The sequence below is a fragment of the Monodon monoceros genome, unplaced genomic scaffold (genome assembly GCF_005190385.1).
Source record: "Monodon monoceros isolate NGI ecotype Baffin Bay Population unplaced genomic scaffold, NGI_Narwhal_1 Super_Scaffold_5, whole genome shotgun sequence".
NCBI classification, from domain to species: Eukaryota; Metazoa; Chordata; class Mammalia; order Artiodactyla; family Monodontidae; genus Monodon; species Monodon monoceros.
Window position 1 is genome coordinate 56,827,443 of NW_021703782.1, and position 16,530 is coordinate 56,843,972.

General features: G+C 41.2%; 1 protein-coding gene across 4 annotated transcripts in view; it reads right to left on the reverse strand.

Moving 5' to 3' along the window:
- Positions 1–16,247, reverse strand: part of KDM4C (lysine demethylase 4C) — a 400,055-nt gene extending 383,808 nt beyond the window's left edge. For 3 of the 4 annotated variants that reach the window (XR_003790632.1, XM_029201479.1, XM_029201482.1), the window contains exon 1: positions 15,329–15,538. The gene's annotated coding sequence lies outside the window, so the exon portion shown is untranslated. Of the gene's footprint in view, positions 1–15,328 lie in introns of all 4 variants that reach the window. The other variant, XM_029201477.1, reaches the window with a different exon arrangement.
- Between the last annotated feature and the right edge of the window lie 283 nt (positions 16,248–16,530).

Genomic DNA, 16,530 nt, shown 5'->3' on the forward strand with positions numbered 1-16,530 from the left:
CCATGCCACTCTCTCACTTTGTCCCAGCTTACCCTTCCCCCTCCACGTATCCTCAAGTCCATTCTCTAGTAGGTCTGCATCTTTATTCCCATCTTGCCCCTAGGTTTCTTCATGATCTTTTTGTTTTTTTAGATTCCATATATATGTGTTAGCATACGGTATTTGTTTTTCTCTTTCTGACTTACTTCACTCTGTATGACAGTCTCTAACAAAGTTTTATATCTGGATGAATTCATAGTACTGTACACCACGTCTTTCACATGCCTCAAGTATTACATAAAATCTTTTTTAAACGATGAGTCAATATAAGTAATGAATTCCTGAAAATACCTGGAAATTTTAAATATACTTTAAATTAATACCAAGAATTTTTTTCCTTCTTTGCTGTAACTATTCTTTAATATAAAAAATCTACCAGTAATAAGCAAATAATCACTCCTAGTTTTTATTTTTGGTGACACCATATTTTTTTATATTAAAGGTACCAAAGCAAGACAGACCTGCAAGCCCAATGAACACCCCAACATAGGGCTTGAAACTTTTTTTAATTATATACTGTGGCATTATTTTAATTGAAAAAGCCTAGGGCTGGGTTATGTATTTGTATTCAAGCCCTTAAAAAGGAATTAATTTGCTTAGTTCTCCTTCCCTTAGCTTACTCCGTTACACAAACAATAACACAACTATAAATACCTATAAATGTATAGATTAAATGAACAATCAAGTGTGGCTCCTTTGGTGGAAGAACTTAAAATCATCAACTATAACATCAACAATAATTTTAGCATCAAAAGGTAATCTGGGGCTTCCCTGGTGACACAGTGGTTGAGAGTCCGCCTGTCAATGCTAGGGGACACGGGTTCGTGCCCTGGTCCGGGAAGATCCCACATGCCGCGGAGTGGCTGGGCCCGTGAGCCATGGCCGCTGAGCCTGCACGTCTGGAGCCTGTGCTCTGCAACGGGAGAGGCCACAACAGTGAGAGGCCCGCGTACAGCAAAAAAAAAAAAAAAAAAGGTAATCTGTGTAGAAATTCATTTGCACACTAGAGAGACTTCCCTGGTGGTCCAGTGGGCAATGCAGGGGACCCGGGTTCGACCCCTGGTCAGGGAACTAGATCCCGCACGCATGCCACAACTAAGAGTCCACATGCTGCAACTAAAGACTCTGTGTGCCGCAACTAAGACACAGCCCAGCCTAGAGAAATATTTTTTAAAAAAAAATCATTTGCACACTAGAATAAAATTCTTTTCTAGCTATGAGAACTATGCATCCTACTAATACCCTCTAATCTGGTAGGAAATCTTGTCACATAAATGTATCATAATGGCAAGGGGAAAGAAAGTTTACAAACAGCAGTAATTCAAAATAAGAAATCTCTTTATCTAGGAAATAGTTTGCAGTGTTTCATAAAAGCAAGTGATTTCTTACATTGCAATGCAGGAAAGTGTCATGACAGACCTTATGATTCAATTTGTCAAAGGTACAGAGAAGACAAAGAAAAGAAAAAAAATCAGTAAGTATAATTGTAGACATACTGCTAAATTCTCTTTTGGAAGAAAGTAAAAAATTAAATTTTCAGTGGAAAGGTACCTGATAAACAGTGATCACAAGACAGAGAAAGCATCACTGTGTCATTAAATCTTCTTTTTAAGAATTTAGAAAATACTAATTTAAAATGACCAATGTTTTCTTTACTGTTGGACTCTACTTTCAAACCTACTATTTTTAACTTGACGCCAAAAGTAATCTCTAATCTGCATATCAATAAAACATTTAAACTTGGAAAAAAATGTTTTAAAAGTTATAAGAATAAAAATCATTTTTAAAACATGGAAACTTAACCTTCTGATTATGAGAGATTTGTATCTGTCATGAAAAGGGCTAAAAAGGGAAATTCTGATCAATTTTCAATAAATGTGAATTAAGGAAAAAAACCTTAACTCTCTGTTAATTCCAATTTTGGGGAAAATTACATTAAAATTTGGGTCCGGACAGACCCCGAAAATTATGCAATGAATGCCAACTAATATTTCTGCTTGAATAGAAAAAAAGGATTGTTCTCCTATCACCAAGAAGAATTTAGAAACTTGATGCACTTTCTATTATTATGCAGCAGTGTGACAAGGACACACACAACAAAGAAGGCGATTTCAACAGTTTCCAAAACTTGTATTTCACATGATTGTGAGCTCTGACTAAAAGATTGCTGGGCTTGGACTGTATCGCTCGGAGTGCTTTGGGAGGAGGAGCCACTTCAGCGGAAGTGCGAGAGCTGCTGTGGACCCACAGCACCTGCTGCGGCTTCTTGGCTACCACCGGCCCGCGGCGCCCTCTGCAGGCGGGCTGGTCAACCAGCACTGCGCCGCCCACACAGCAGCTGGATCCCGGAGCCGCGTAGACACCCAGGGTGAAACACGCGTCGCCACCAACCCTACAGTGAAGTCCGCGTAACTTTTACATCTGAGATTACCGAAACCATTTAGACCCATGAGAAAACTCACTGGAGGCCATGTAAGTTACTCTTAGGCTCTTAGTTTAAAATATTAAAACGACAGCCAAATTTTGAACCACTTTGAGAACATATTTAAGTGCAATTTCATATGCAAACTTGGAAATTATATTCCTAACCATCCACAATCGCATAAGCCATATGCAGTGTCCGCTATACTTGACATGCGAACGCATCTAAAAATATTTTCAATGTCTACTAGATAAGTTTAATTTTCCTCAGGTTCACAAATATTAAACTAAATTATAATAAACACAAATACAATCATGATACAAAGGAAAAATCATAATCTGTTACCCAATGCTTCTTACTGATTATAAAATATGGTCTAATATACTAAAATATAAGGCCAAACCTTCATTAGTGTTCACAGAAATGAACTCTACCTGGGCTGCATTTGGTTTGTTTGACTCATAATTTTTCTTTGTTGTTAATAGCAAAACAAATGTCTCCATTTTCCTGGTCTTATGGAGGGAGGCCCAGTCCCTCTGCAAAAACTCCCTCAACAGTGTGATACTGAGAACTATGCTGACTGACAACTCTTTAAATACCACTATCTTATTAAAATGAACCTTTTAAAGAAAAGAGAAAAAAAAAAAAGACTTGCATTTGTTTGGTTCAGACCCAAACCCTAAATATAACTGACCTCTTTGCTCAACTCTCCTGCTACCACAAAAACAAACAAACCAAAGCCCACTAAATTAAGAATAAATCTACAGTACCAAGCCCAGATGGTTGCACAGAATTATGCTCAATTAAGAAACATAACCCAATGTTACTTAAGCTGCTCCTGAGCACAAGAAAAAAGAATAATAAGCTTTAAAATCCTTAAGAAGCAAGGCTAAAATGGGTAACAAAACTTGACAATTGGCCCAAGAAAACTGCAAAACAATTTTAAGAGTACTGATGACAATGCTTTTAAAAATGAGCAAGTGGGACTTCCCTGGTGGCAAAGTAGTTAAGAATCTGCCTGCCAATGCAGGGGACAGGAGTTCAAGCCCTGGTCCAGGAAGATCCCACATGCCACGGAGCAATTAAGCCCGTGCACCACAACTACCGAGCCTGCACTCTAGAGCCTGTGAGCCACAACTACTGAGCCCGCGTGCCACAACTACTGAAGCCCATGCGCCTAGACCCTGTGCTCTGCAACGAGAAGCCACCGCAATGAGAAGCCCGTGCACCACAACAAAGAGCAGCCCCCGCTCGCTGCAACTAGAGAAAGCCCGCACACAGCAACGAAGACCCAACACAGCCAAAAATAAAAATAAATAAATAAACTTATAAAAAAAAATGAGCAAGCAAAATCCGAAAGCACATTAAAATAATAAACCATGACCAAAATGTTATTCCAGGAATACAAGAATTGTCCAGTAGTAGTACATGTGTTATACAATTCTTTGTGTATGTGTATTGAGTGTGTGTGTGTATATGGATAAGTATACCTGAACATATGCATATTCCCTAGCTCTGTTCACTGAGAGGGCATGGGAGCAACACCCCAATATCAATAAGCACCTAGATCTTGGCTTCTAAATATTTGAGGTAGGGAACGTTCAAGATGAGCCTGAATCTCTCACTGTGCCTGAAAGGAAGGGAGTGCTCAGAGAATGATGGGACATGTCAAAAGGACAGAGAATTTACCCTGAAGGGTTCCCAGGGGCCAAACCTATGACAATTTAAGCATCAGTATAAATAATATTAACAAATTATAACTCCCTGAATAAAATAGGAAACCATAAATCCAAATTGACAAAAATAAATGAATACATTGAAAGCCTGATAAGGAACAAGATATGTACATAGTTTTTTGAAACAAAAGAATAACTTTGGAGCAGAGAAGCATAGAAGATTCTGTCTTAATCAAGCAATCAAATCGAACATTACTAGTAACAGAACAAAATGAAGTTGTGTGCCACCTGGTAAGATATAATTAAAATACAGCATCACCTCTGTGATATTCCTGCCAAAGATGCCTCAAGAATATAATCATGAGGAAACATCAAACAAAAAGTAAGGGATTCTCTAAAATAACTGGCTTGTAATCTTCAAAGGTGTCAATATAATGAAAATCAAAGAAAGACTGAGGACGATTTGAGACAATGATGCTAACTTAAGAAACTTGAAAACAAGAAAATGCAATGCATCATTTGGACTGGACACTTTTGCTACAAAGATTGCTATAACAAATGGTGAAACGTAAAAGGTCTAAAGATTAGATGACAGTAATGTATCAATGTTATTTAACTTCTTGATTTTAATGTATATACTGTGGTTATGCAGGAAACTGTCTTTATAGGAAACACACACCCAAGTATTGACCAGTGATAGGGGCATAAAGGCAAATTTTTCAAGGAAATAAAAGTTCTTTGTACTATTAATGCAACTTTTCTAAAAGTCTGAGATTGTCCCAAAGTTAAAAAAGAAAATTATTTTTAAAATACAAAGGAATAAATTTAAGAAATGTACAAGATCTGTGTAAAGATATCTTTAAAATATCCTTTATAAGGACTTAAAAGAAGACTTAAATGGAAAGGCATACCACATTTGGGGGCAGGAAAACTCAATATTCTAAAGATATTTCTCTATTAAGTTTATTTCCAAAACTATAAATAGGTTTTTTATAACTTGACATTTTTAGATATAATGAGGAAAAATAAACAAGAATAACCTGGAAAGCTCTAAAAATATATTATAAAGCTACAACAATTAAAATGTTGAGGTAATGGTACATATATAGATTGCTGTAATAGGAATCAAAATAACTTTCAGGGGGCTTCCCTGGTGGCGCAGTGGTTGAGAGTCCGCCTGCTGATGCGGGGGACACGGGTTCGTGCCCCGGTCCAGGAGGATCCCACGTGCCACGGAGCGGCTGGGCCGCTGGGCCTGCACGTCCGGGGCCTGTGCTCCGCAACGGGAGAGGCCGCAGCGGTGAGAGGCCCGTGTACCGCAAAAAAAATAAAAAAAATAACTTTCAATACTGCACTGGTTAAATAAATTATCATACACATACAATGCAATACTGTGTAATCATTTTAAAAAAAGAAGCTCTAGGGACTTCCCTGGTGGCCCAGCGGTTAAGAACCTGTGCTTCCACTGCAGGGGGCATGGGTTCGATCCCTGGTCAGGGAACTAAGATCCCGCATGCCATGTGGTACAGCCCAAAAAAAAAAAAAAAAGCTCTATATTTATATTTTGAAAATCTCATCCAAGGGGGTGGGTAAAGGGGAAATTAGATGAAAGCAGTCAAAAGGTACAAGTTTTCATTTATAATACTAGGGATATAACATACAACATGATAAACATAATTAACACTGCTGTACGTTATATATGAAAGTTGATAAGGGAGTAAACCCTAAGAGTCTCATCACAGGGAAAATTTTTTTTCTATTTCTTTAATGTTGTATCTATATGAGATGATGGATGCTCACTAAACCTACTGTTGTAATCATTTCATGATGTATGTAAGCCAAATCATTATGTTGTACACCTTAAACTTATACAATGCTGTATGTCATTTATACCTCAATAAAACTGAGGGGAGGAGGGGAAGGTCACATGCAAGTTACAGTTAAATGAAAAAAAAATATTCAAAGCAGTAAGTATAGGTACTACCATTTGTGTAAAAAATGCATACATATGCATATACACACATATGCTTGTACAAAATATCTTATAAAGAATATATAGACTATGTCTGGAAAGCCCTAAAAGAAACAGTTTTAACAATGGTTAACTAATAAGAGGAAATGCCCATCTGATGGCCAAAGGTAAGAATATGTACTTTTTACCCATTTACACCTTCTCAGTTTTATACCTTGTTGTATACCTTGCACTGCCTACTTAAAATAATACTTCTTTAACATATATGTACGTAAATTATAAAATTTTAAAAATAAATAAAATTATCAAAAAGGAATGAAAAATGAATTTCCCTATCTCAGGGCTAGATTCTTCCTGCTAATGAAAGCTGCCTGAATGTTGTAGACTGAGAGTTCTCAGTAAAGTGTCCAAATTTTAGGCGAGGGTTCCTTTTGAAAATTAAATAAAAACAAAATGGATGAGATAAGCTACCACAAAAATAAATAAATAAATAAGCCTCATCAGTACCATCAGTCTCCCACTCAGAGGGATGCCCGTGACCTTGCTGAGTATTTGATGGACTCCCAAAACAGAACCAAAGCAACAAGACTGATTTTCAATCAGAGAAACAAAGTGATGTCCTCAGGACTAGAATTTAAACAAATGTCTAGCGCAAAAAAAGAGTTAAAAGGTGGAGATAAAGAAAGAGCCAAAGTGAAGAAATGTGTCTTCTTTAACCTCCTTCAACAGAAAAAACGCACCTGCAGGAAGAATGTCCTAATGAACAGAAGTGAGTACTTCTAAGAGTCAAGAGAAGCCCAGCAGGTGAAAAATACCCCAGTTTAGATTACTCCTCAATGCTACCATCTCCATCTGTGGGACCTGCCTGTCACCAAATAATGTGTACTTTCCCAGGGACCAGACTTTCTAGAAAGAGCCCTGAGGAACAAACATGTATGCCTTGGGTCTGAGTTCTGGTTCTTCCTGTGAGATTGATTAGGGAGTGACACTGAGGACCTTGGTCCTCCAATGCCTGACATACTCTGGATCACTGGGAAAAGTTCAGATTTCTGAACCTGCAATGCTGAAAATGAGAACGAGAATACGTAATCCCCCAAAAGTGCTGTCACTGTCACACACACACTCCAAAAGGTCCTATCTGGCCAACTGTCCTTATTTTGACATTTCTCTCTAATTTCAAACTTTTCCCATTCCTTCCCTAGTAAATAGTAAATCAATACTTAGAATATGTATTCTGTACAGTTATCAAATATATTTTCAAATATTTACTTTAATCTACTAAGGCCTGAGTGTTCAAAGCCTAAATAATTTTAAATACAGCTTTGGGAAACTTTACTGACGATTACACATTACAAACTGTTGCTATATGTGTCCTTCAATTTGGTTTCTAAGTCCCACTATATCTAGACATTTTCCAAATTTAACAGAAAGGTATCACCTGTATACACCCTAGTTCATCCCAAACCCTCTCCATCCCTTCAACTCATGCCAGACTGCAGGGTTTAATAAGGGCTATTAGGACTTTCTCAATTATCAACCATAAGTGAATATTCATTATCAACATGCTTGAGCATGCCAGGGAGAGATTTCAGCAAAATAAAAGATAAAAAACAAGGCTTAGTAAACTTTGATAACTTAGAAAAGGAAAAATATGCAGGCTAGGAGCAGATACATAGAACACTGTGCAGTGCAAGATTACATATCATGAAGGTAGAATGTAAGTCCTGCTTGGACAGAGGTTCCCAAAACACAGTCACTAGAAACCTGGCCTCTAACCACCATTTTAAAGTGTATATTTTTTAAAATTTTATTTATTTGGCTCCATTGGGTCTTCGTTGCTGCACGCGGGCTTTCTCTAGTTGTGGCAAGCGAGGGCTACTCCTCGTTGCGTTGCGTGGGCTTCTCATTTCAGTGGCTTCTCTTGTTGTGGAGCACGGGCTCTGTGGCATGTGGGCTTCAGTAGGTGTGGTGCGCGGGCTCAGTAGTTGTGGCTTGCGGGTTCTAGAGCGCAGGCTCAGCAGTTGTAGCACACGGTTGTAGCTGCTCCGCGGTATGTGGGATCCTCCCAGACCAGGGCTCGAACCTGTGTCCCCTGCATTGGCAGGCGGATTCTTAACCACTGCACCACCAGGGAAGTCCCTAACCACCACTTTAAGAAAGGTGTTATTTTTCCTATTTGCAAATACGTGGTAATGTATAGGAAATTTTTTTTTTCAACTGAGCCTTTCTTACTATAAATATAATAATGTTCATTCTCAAAAAAAATTTTTTTAATGAAGGGAAATCAAAATTACCAGTAATCCCACCACCAAGTTAACATTCCAGTGTATTTTTTCTAGACATATACACATTTATAAACATGTTTAAACACAACTAGGATCATACAATGTATACAATTTTGTTTATTGCTTTTTTTCATTAAACAAAGAAGGTTTGGAATTACCTAATGTTTTTAAATATTCTTCCAAGTTAGTAATAGCAGAGCATAGAGTTCACTTAAAATAGACCCTGTGCTAGACACTTAGGTTATTTCTAATAATTTAGTTAGCAAAATATATAAGAGATCAATATTTCATGGTGGGGCTAAACAGCACCAAGATTTTTCCTCACAGGAGTTCTGGTAAGTGAACAAATGAGAACCACAGCCCTAAGGATAAGCTCTAGTGATACGCTGAACATGACACTCATGCCCGGCCAGGCTCCTTAATTCATACCTTCACAAATACTTACTGGTTTGCCTTGATCCCCTTGTTTTCATTTCTGGAATTGTTTGGTTTGTAATAAATTGAGAAAATAAAATTGATGAGCAGCCAGCCTTAAAACACACCTGTAATGAGCTCAAGGAAGCAGGGTGGAAGAGTGCTATTAGTGGCCCCAGAGAAACCTGGAAGAGAAGACCTAAAACAAGTCAGGTTTAGATTTTTCTCAACCTGACCTTAAGCAACCCTCCTTTGAGATCAGGCCAGAACTTCTAAGAATAACTAGCTTTTGGCAACAGCTAATTCTTTAAACGTGTGAGGGGGGTTGGAAGGTGATATTTAAAGCTATACTTATACTTCCCATCAGATAAGACTAAGAAAATAGTAATTGTGTTTCAAAAGGGGGGAAGGGGCTAATGGATTGCCTTAGACCTCTGCTATTCAAACTGCCGTCAGTAGTCCTACCTGATTTAGTGGGTTATATCAATATTTTTATAATATGTTATACAGTATCAGAGTACAGACAATATCAGAGTACAGAACAGGTGGCAAACTATTGTTTTGTGAAATTTTTGTTTCAGTTTTATAGTGTGTGTGTGTGTGTGTGTGTGTGTGGTCCGGATGGGTAAAAGGTACTTCCTACCGTGTGCCTGATTTTAATTTTTTAATTTCCTTCATTTTTTCATATATGTAAATGTCATTAATTTGTATAACAAAGGTTTACTGAGCACCTATACTATAGTGCTGGTGAGACAGCAGTGTGCTGCTGTGATGTAAGTGAATAATAGTTGATCCCTGCCATTGTAGAATTCTTTCAGTTTAGAAACGAATTATCACATAATCACATAAATATAAGATTATAAACTGCTAAGTGTTATGGAAGAAAAAGTTTAGTAAATTAGGATCGGTTATCATTAGGGAAGCTGATTTAGATTGGGGAAAAGGTAGGGGTGACAGGTCAGGATTGTCTGAGAAACTGCATTCAAGCAGAGACCAGAAAGATGTACTTGGAAAGGAAGAGAGTGGGAAGGAAAATCTGCCTGGCAGAAAATGGCACTTTCAGCAAGGGTCTGTAAGGTCTGGGGAAATGAAAAGCCACTGGGCAGCTTCCCCGGTGGCGTAGTGGTTAAGAATCCGCCTGTCAATGCAGGGGACACGGGTTCGAGCCCTGGTCCGGGAAGATCCCACACGCCGTGGAGCAACTAAGCCCATGCGCCACAACTACTGAGCCTGTGTGCGCACCTAGTGCCCGTGCTCCGCAACAAGGGAAGCCACCTTAATGAGAAGCCCGCTCACCACAGCGAAGAGCAGCCCCCGCTCGCCGCAACTAGAGAAAGCTCATGCAGCAATGAAGACCCAACGCAGCCATAAATAAATAAATAAATTTATTTAATTAAAAAAAAAAGAAAAGCCACTGGGCAGAAAGGTAGAACCATCTATTGATAAATAAGGCTTAGTGGGGGAGCTTGGGATAGGAAGAGATAATGCAGGACTTTTAAATGTCCCGAGGGCCATTAGAATGATCCAATTTGCATTTTAAGAGATCACTGAGTAGAGAAGAGATATCAAGGGGGGTAGAGTGGATACAGAGGTGGTACCAGGTGGAGACTAGAAGACTGATCTGATTCATATTTAGGAAGTAGAAGTGACAGGTTTGGTGATGGTACAAATGCGAGGGCTGAAGAGCCATGAGGTGTCTGGGATAACCCTCAGGTTTCCCAAGTTAACAAAGAAATGGAGTGAGGTACAAGAAAAACTCAGAGGAGCAGAGCGGAGAGGAAAGATCACAGTTTGGCCTGTTATAGTTAACAGGTAGAGATGCCAAATTAATAACTAAAACTGGATGGAAATATAAAACAGAGAAGTCATCACCAAAACGGTTTTGATGATACATTATTCTGCTCCTTAAATATTTACCCACAGTAATGTATAATACAAACCCAGAAGAATCTAGAATAAATTTTAAAGTCTCACAGAAACAGACTCACAGCCTTAGAAAAACAAACTTATGATTACCAAAGGGGAAAAGTTGGGGGGGGGGATAAATTAGGATAAATCAGAGGTTGGGATTAACATGCACACACAACTATATATCAAATAGATAATCAACAAGGACCTCCTGTAGAGCACAGAGAACTGTACTGAATACTCTGTAATAAACTCCATGGGGAAAAAAATCTGAAAAAAAAATAGGTATATGTATAACTGAGTCACTTTGCTGTACACCTGAAACTAATACAACATTGTAAATCAACTATACTCCAATATAAAATAAAAATTAAATTAAAAAAAAATGTTAGTCTCTATGGAGCAGCAATTCATAAATACCACAGCAGCTGAAGCCACTGTGTATCTGAAAATACAGAGCAAGAGCAACGGTGTAACTAAACAGTCACATTCAAAACAATCCTCTTTTATGAAATAGTAAGGAATCACTTGTCTATTGTGCTCACAATATGCTCCACATCTAACACAGCGCATGGCACATAGGAGGTGTTATCTATTGAAGACAAGTACCCACTACTAGGCAGAATAAACCACAGCAAAAATAAAACAAATGGCGCAAATAACAAGCAATTCTGCAAGGAAAAACTGTACTGTGAAACATACAAATGTATAAATAAGGACATTTCTCAGAGAAAAAAAAGGGAAATGAGTTATTTAGCACAAATTCAGTTCTCATACCCAAATAGATGCTATGTTCTGGTCCATAAGCTTAATTTCAAGCTTCTAGGGAAGACCACCCCAGGCAACCTCACTGATCCCTAGAAGTCCCTACATATGAGAAAGAACAGAAATGTAATAAAAGCTTGATGTTGAAAAGCTATAGTAAAATCTCATCTAGGTTATTAAAACAAAACAAAAAAGGTTAAAAATGGCAATTACTAATGATATTTTTTCCTCTAAAGTCTCCTGTTGCCAGATTTTCTAACAAACATGGACTTTAACTGGTTTTTTCTACTGCTCACAAAGGTCACACTGATACATAGGAGAAAAATCCAAAGATGCACATAAACACGAAGGAGACAAATTAACCATACTCCATTGCCCAGAAGTAACCACTTTCAGTATTTCATGTGGAGCTTTTTCTGTGCATACATGGGGATGGAAAGTAAAGAGTGATACACAGCTAGACTTAAGTCTATAAATGAGATTACAGAACATTGCTATGGCAAGTATATAGGACTGAGGAAAGACTAACCTAAAGTGACAACTGAGCTGAGCTATCTGAAGGATGAGATGGAATTAACCAGACAAAGAAGCACAGGCTGCTAGGCAGAGAGAACAAGAATGTGTGCTGGGTACCGAACCCCACCAAGCCAGGCAACTGGGGAGAGGGAGGAGACTGGCTGAGCAAAGCCTTGTTGAGAGGACTCAGGGAAAGAATGAGGTGAGGCCACTGAAAGAGAAACAAGGTAGATAGACTCCTCAAAGGGAATGTCCCAATTGCTTAGGTGGGAAAAGGATTAGGCCCTACAAGTGTGGACTTAGATGATCAGCATCTTCTCCCAAAGGGTGTAAAGAGTAGGGGCACAGGGGAATCTTTGGGGAGGGGAGAGGGGGGGTGAAGCTGCAGGGAGAAAAAGATAAAAATCCGATATTTTAAATTTATATTTTAGGCTCCATAAAGCCTTCTAGATTGATAAGGATAAAGAAAATGTAGTGACTTTAACTATGGTACAACTCCCAAGAAATTCGTATTAGAAATGAAGGTGGGGGAGAAGCATTAACTATTCATAGTACAAAAAAGAAAATATAAATTTTAAAAGACTGAAAGACCTGCATTAGACACTGAGTTTAATGACAGCATGGAATGTACCTGTTTTATCATCATATCTCTAATAAACATACAGCAAGTAAATCAATATCAAGGGAATAATCATTATGAGTATTACGTACGAAAAAAGACTGGGCTAACAGAAAGGGACGATCTTAATGACATCCAGACAAGAAAAACACAACACTACACTCAGGACAAAGCCACACACAGAGAATTCTGCCTCTAAGAAGTGGTCTTGGTAGTGAAGCAGGAAAGAGTCAATAGGCCCCTCAAAGGGGCCTATCAATACTACTATCCCTACCTGCTCATTCACTCATTCAAGAGAAAATGTTTAATCCAGAAATGCCACTACTAGGTATATACCCAAGAGTTAAAAAAAAAAATGCATGCAAAAACTAGTTCATGAATGTTCATAGCAGCATCACTCATGACAGCCAAAATGTACAAACAACCCAAACGCCCATCAACCAACAAACACATAAAATGTGATATATCCATACAGTGGAATATTATTCAGCCATAAAAATGAATAAAGTACTGAAATATGCTATATATAACATGGATGAACTCTGAAAATATTATGCTAAGTGAAAAAACTCTAGCCACAAAAGACCAAGTATTATATAAGTACATTTATATGGAAAGTCCAGAACAGGCAAGTCTACTGAGACAGAAAGCAGATTGGTCCTTGCCTGGGGCTGGGGTGAAGATTGGATTTGGAAGAAATGGACAGTAACTGCTAATGGGAAAGTATTTCTTTTTGAGGTGATAAAATTGTGCTAAAATTGATTGTGCTGATGGTTGCACAATTCTATACATATACTAAATACCATGAAAAAAAATCCACTTTAAATAGGTGGATTTTACGGTATGTGAATTATATCTCAATAAAACTGTTATTAAGAAAGAGGGTATTTTGAGCACTGGGGCACTATGGTAAACTGCTGGAAATAGAACAAAGAAGACACACACACACACTCAAAACCTGTCAGAGCTCTAACATTCTAGTAGAGGAGAAAAGGCAATCAACAGGCAATTAGAAAACGATGCGAAGAGCAAAGAATTCAGACTGTACCCCAGCGGCACCTAACCTAGCCCTGTATGATTACGATGTCTAGAAGAGAACTCAATATACCAGATTTTCGTCCTTAAATTGAAATTTAAGTCTAAGAAGCTCTTTTAAAATTAAGTACCTGTTCAGCCTCTTAAAATCTGCATTCTTACTGAATGTTAACAGATTCTTCTTTTAAGCATTTGTGCACATGCAATGTTTAAAATATGTTTTTAACTTTACAGAAGCAACAGATTACAGTCTGTTAATAAAATGAAACAAGTCTCCGATTTAAATTGTATTGCCAAGTTCGTAGGGTGCTGTAAAGATTATGTGCTAACTTTTCATAAGACCTTAAATTGGAAGAAAGAGGGCCTAAAAGACCCGAACCGTGTGACACATTCCAAAACAAAGCCTGGGAGTTGGGAGGGGACCCGCAAGGTAGGAGAACTAGACTAATGATCATAAAGAACTGAGTGCTACAAAGTAAAAATGGACCTTTAATATTTAAAGCCACTAATTTTCAAACACGACACTTCGAAATTAGAATATTAGTAACCGCTGCCATAGAAACAGTGACGCTGAGTTTCCCGAGATTAAAAATAAAAAATACTGCAAATTCAAGTGGGTGAAATAGGGCAAAGTTTGGTCCGAACGTAGGTGAACCGAGCCTACCAAAAAACTTCCACAAGGGTAAGAGTGGACCGACTGCAACTTTTAACCTACACTTCCGAAGCAGCGCTTGATAAATCACCCTGCAGGGTAATTTACCAACTGCTAAAAAAAAAAAAAGTTTGCCCTCTCTTCTCCAGGGGGAGGAACCACACAAAAACGCTCCCTGGCATTCGCCCACAACCAAAACCAGACCGTGCAGACGTGCGTGGTTGCAGCTCAAGGGGAGACTGGCTCCGAGTTCACCCGGAAAGCATCCGAATCGAGCCCTGCTGGTTTCATTGGCTGAGCCCCGAGGAAAACCCCAAGCTCGACCCCGGAGCCCCAGCCTGCCTGGCTCCTTTCTTCACATTCCCACCCCCCGCCACGTCCTATGCCTGGCATTCCACGCGACCCGATCCAACTCATATTTATTAAGCACCCACTGTCTACACCGCATCGTGGCTAGAGGCACTGCAGGAAGAAATGGCCCCACGCCGGAAAAACCAAAAGGATAGCCACAGGGGCTAAGGACGGACCCGAGAGAGGAGCTGGCTACCTACGGTGGGGTAGTCTGGAGAGGAGCCCTCACCCTCACCCCGCGTGTCATGAGAGTCCCAGGGAAGAGATGGCCCCGAGGGGCGCACCAGGCCCGGCCTCCGCGGAGTCCACCGCAGACCGGGCTGGGAGGGGAAAGGTAAGGAGTAGGCATCCCCGGACCACCCGCGCGCCCCTTCCAAGGAGCGCGACCCTGACTCCGGCGCCCGGGAGAACGGCGAGCCTGGGGACCGAACCCCCGGAGGGCCGGAGCGGGCTGTCACTGGCTCCCGCCTCCCACCCCAAGACCATGGCCGGCCGCTCTCTCGCCAGCGTGACAGTCGCGGCGGCCGCGGACCTAGCGTCTCTGGCCCGGCGTCTCCGCTCCGCCGGACGCCGGCAGCCCCTGCTGCCCCGCGCAGAGCGGGGCAGTGCCAGGAAGACCGCCCGGGCCCCTCCCCCCACCGTCCCCATCCCCCGGACTCCGGAAAAGCGGTTACCTGGCGCGCGAGCGGGGGAGAGGACACGACCCAGAAGAGGAAGGTGAGAAGGCAAACGGTGGCCTCCGGCCCAGGGAGATTCGGGAAATTTGGGAGACTTGTTCCGCACTGGGTGACAGCTGTTCGCTGCGCACGCGCACCCGTACCCAGTCGCCCGATGACTCCGCCGCTCCTCACCCTCCCGTCGAGGGGCAGGGAGACAGCGGCAAAGGCGCGCGCACAGCGCCAGCCGGCTCTCCCTGCGCGAGGGCGCGCGCGCCGTCACGTGACCGCGGGGCCCGGCACTTAGTGGGTCACGTGAACTTCCAAACAGCTTAAAGGTGCCAGGCACCTTCTTGCTTGGGGATTAATCTTCCGCACTGTTCTTAGCTTAGGCTCCCGCCGCGCTTCGTGTTTTCTGGAGACGGACATGTCCCCTTTTGCCCAGAACGGGAAGACACTTGAGCAGAAGGAAGGAACAGGTGCACAGAACCTTGCCTGGAAGCGCCTACCGGGTTCTCTCAGGGCTGGACCTGATGGAGTCCACGCGCCACACGTCGCCCTGGGTTCCGACGCGGGCCTATGGCGGCCTCCGGAACGCGAACGTCAGAGTGGCGTTGCCCTGGGTGCGGCCTCGGAATGCCCAGCCGAGCCTGGCTAGGATGTCGCTGCTCGCTGCTGGGCAGCAATGACAGCGTCATACGGCCGGGGCTCCTGAGCCTCCAGACCGAAATGGGAGATCCCGAGTGAGCGAAGGGTGTGTGCCTGCCAACCCTTTAACAAGTAACTCAAGCGAGAAGCTGTGTTGTTAGCCGAGGGGAGCGAAACTGTCCTGTACTGCTAGTCACCTACGCGGAACAAGTTCCGCCCCGCGCAGGTGTGCTCTTGAGTCCCGAGGCGACCCCAATAGGAATTCGGACTGGGGGGGGGGTCTCTCAAAAACTTGGGGTGACAGCACTATGGTCTGAATTGTAGTAACAAGAAGTGCAGGTACCTCCGGACCCCTCAGAACGTACTTAAATTAGCTTGCTACAACTTGTTATTTCTGCGCTGTACCTGTCTTCCAAGGTGTCAAAAAGAACCACACAGACCTTACTTAACTAAGGTCTTTGTACTACCAAAGACAGATGGCTGAGCACCAGGTGTTTTGCAAAGCTGAACAATTTTTTTAACTTCCTGTAGAGTTCCCAGCTGGGTCCTTTGTGACTTTTCCCCTAACGTCT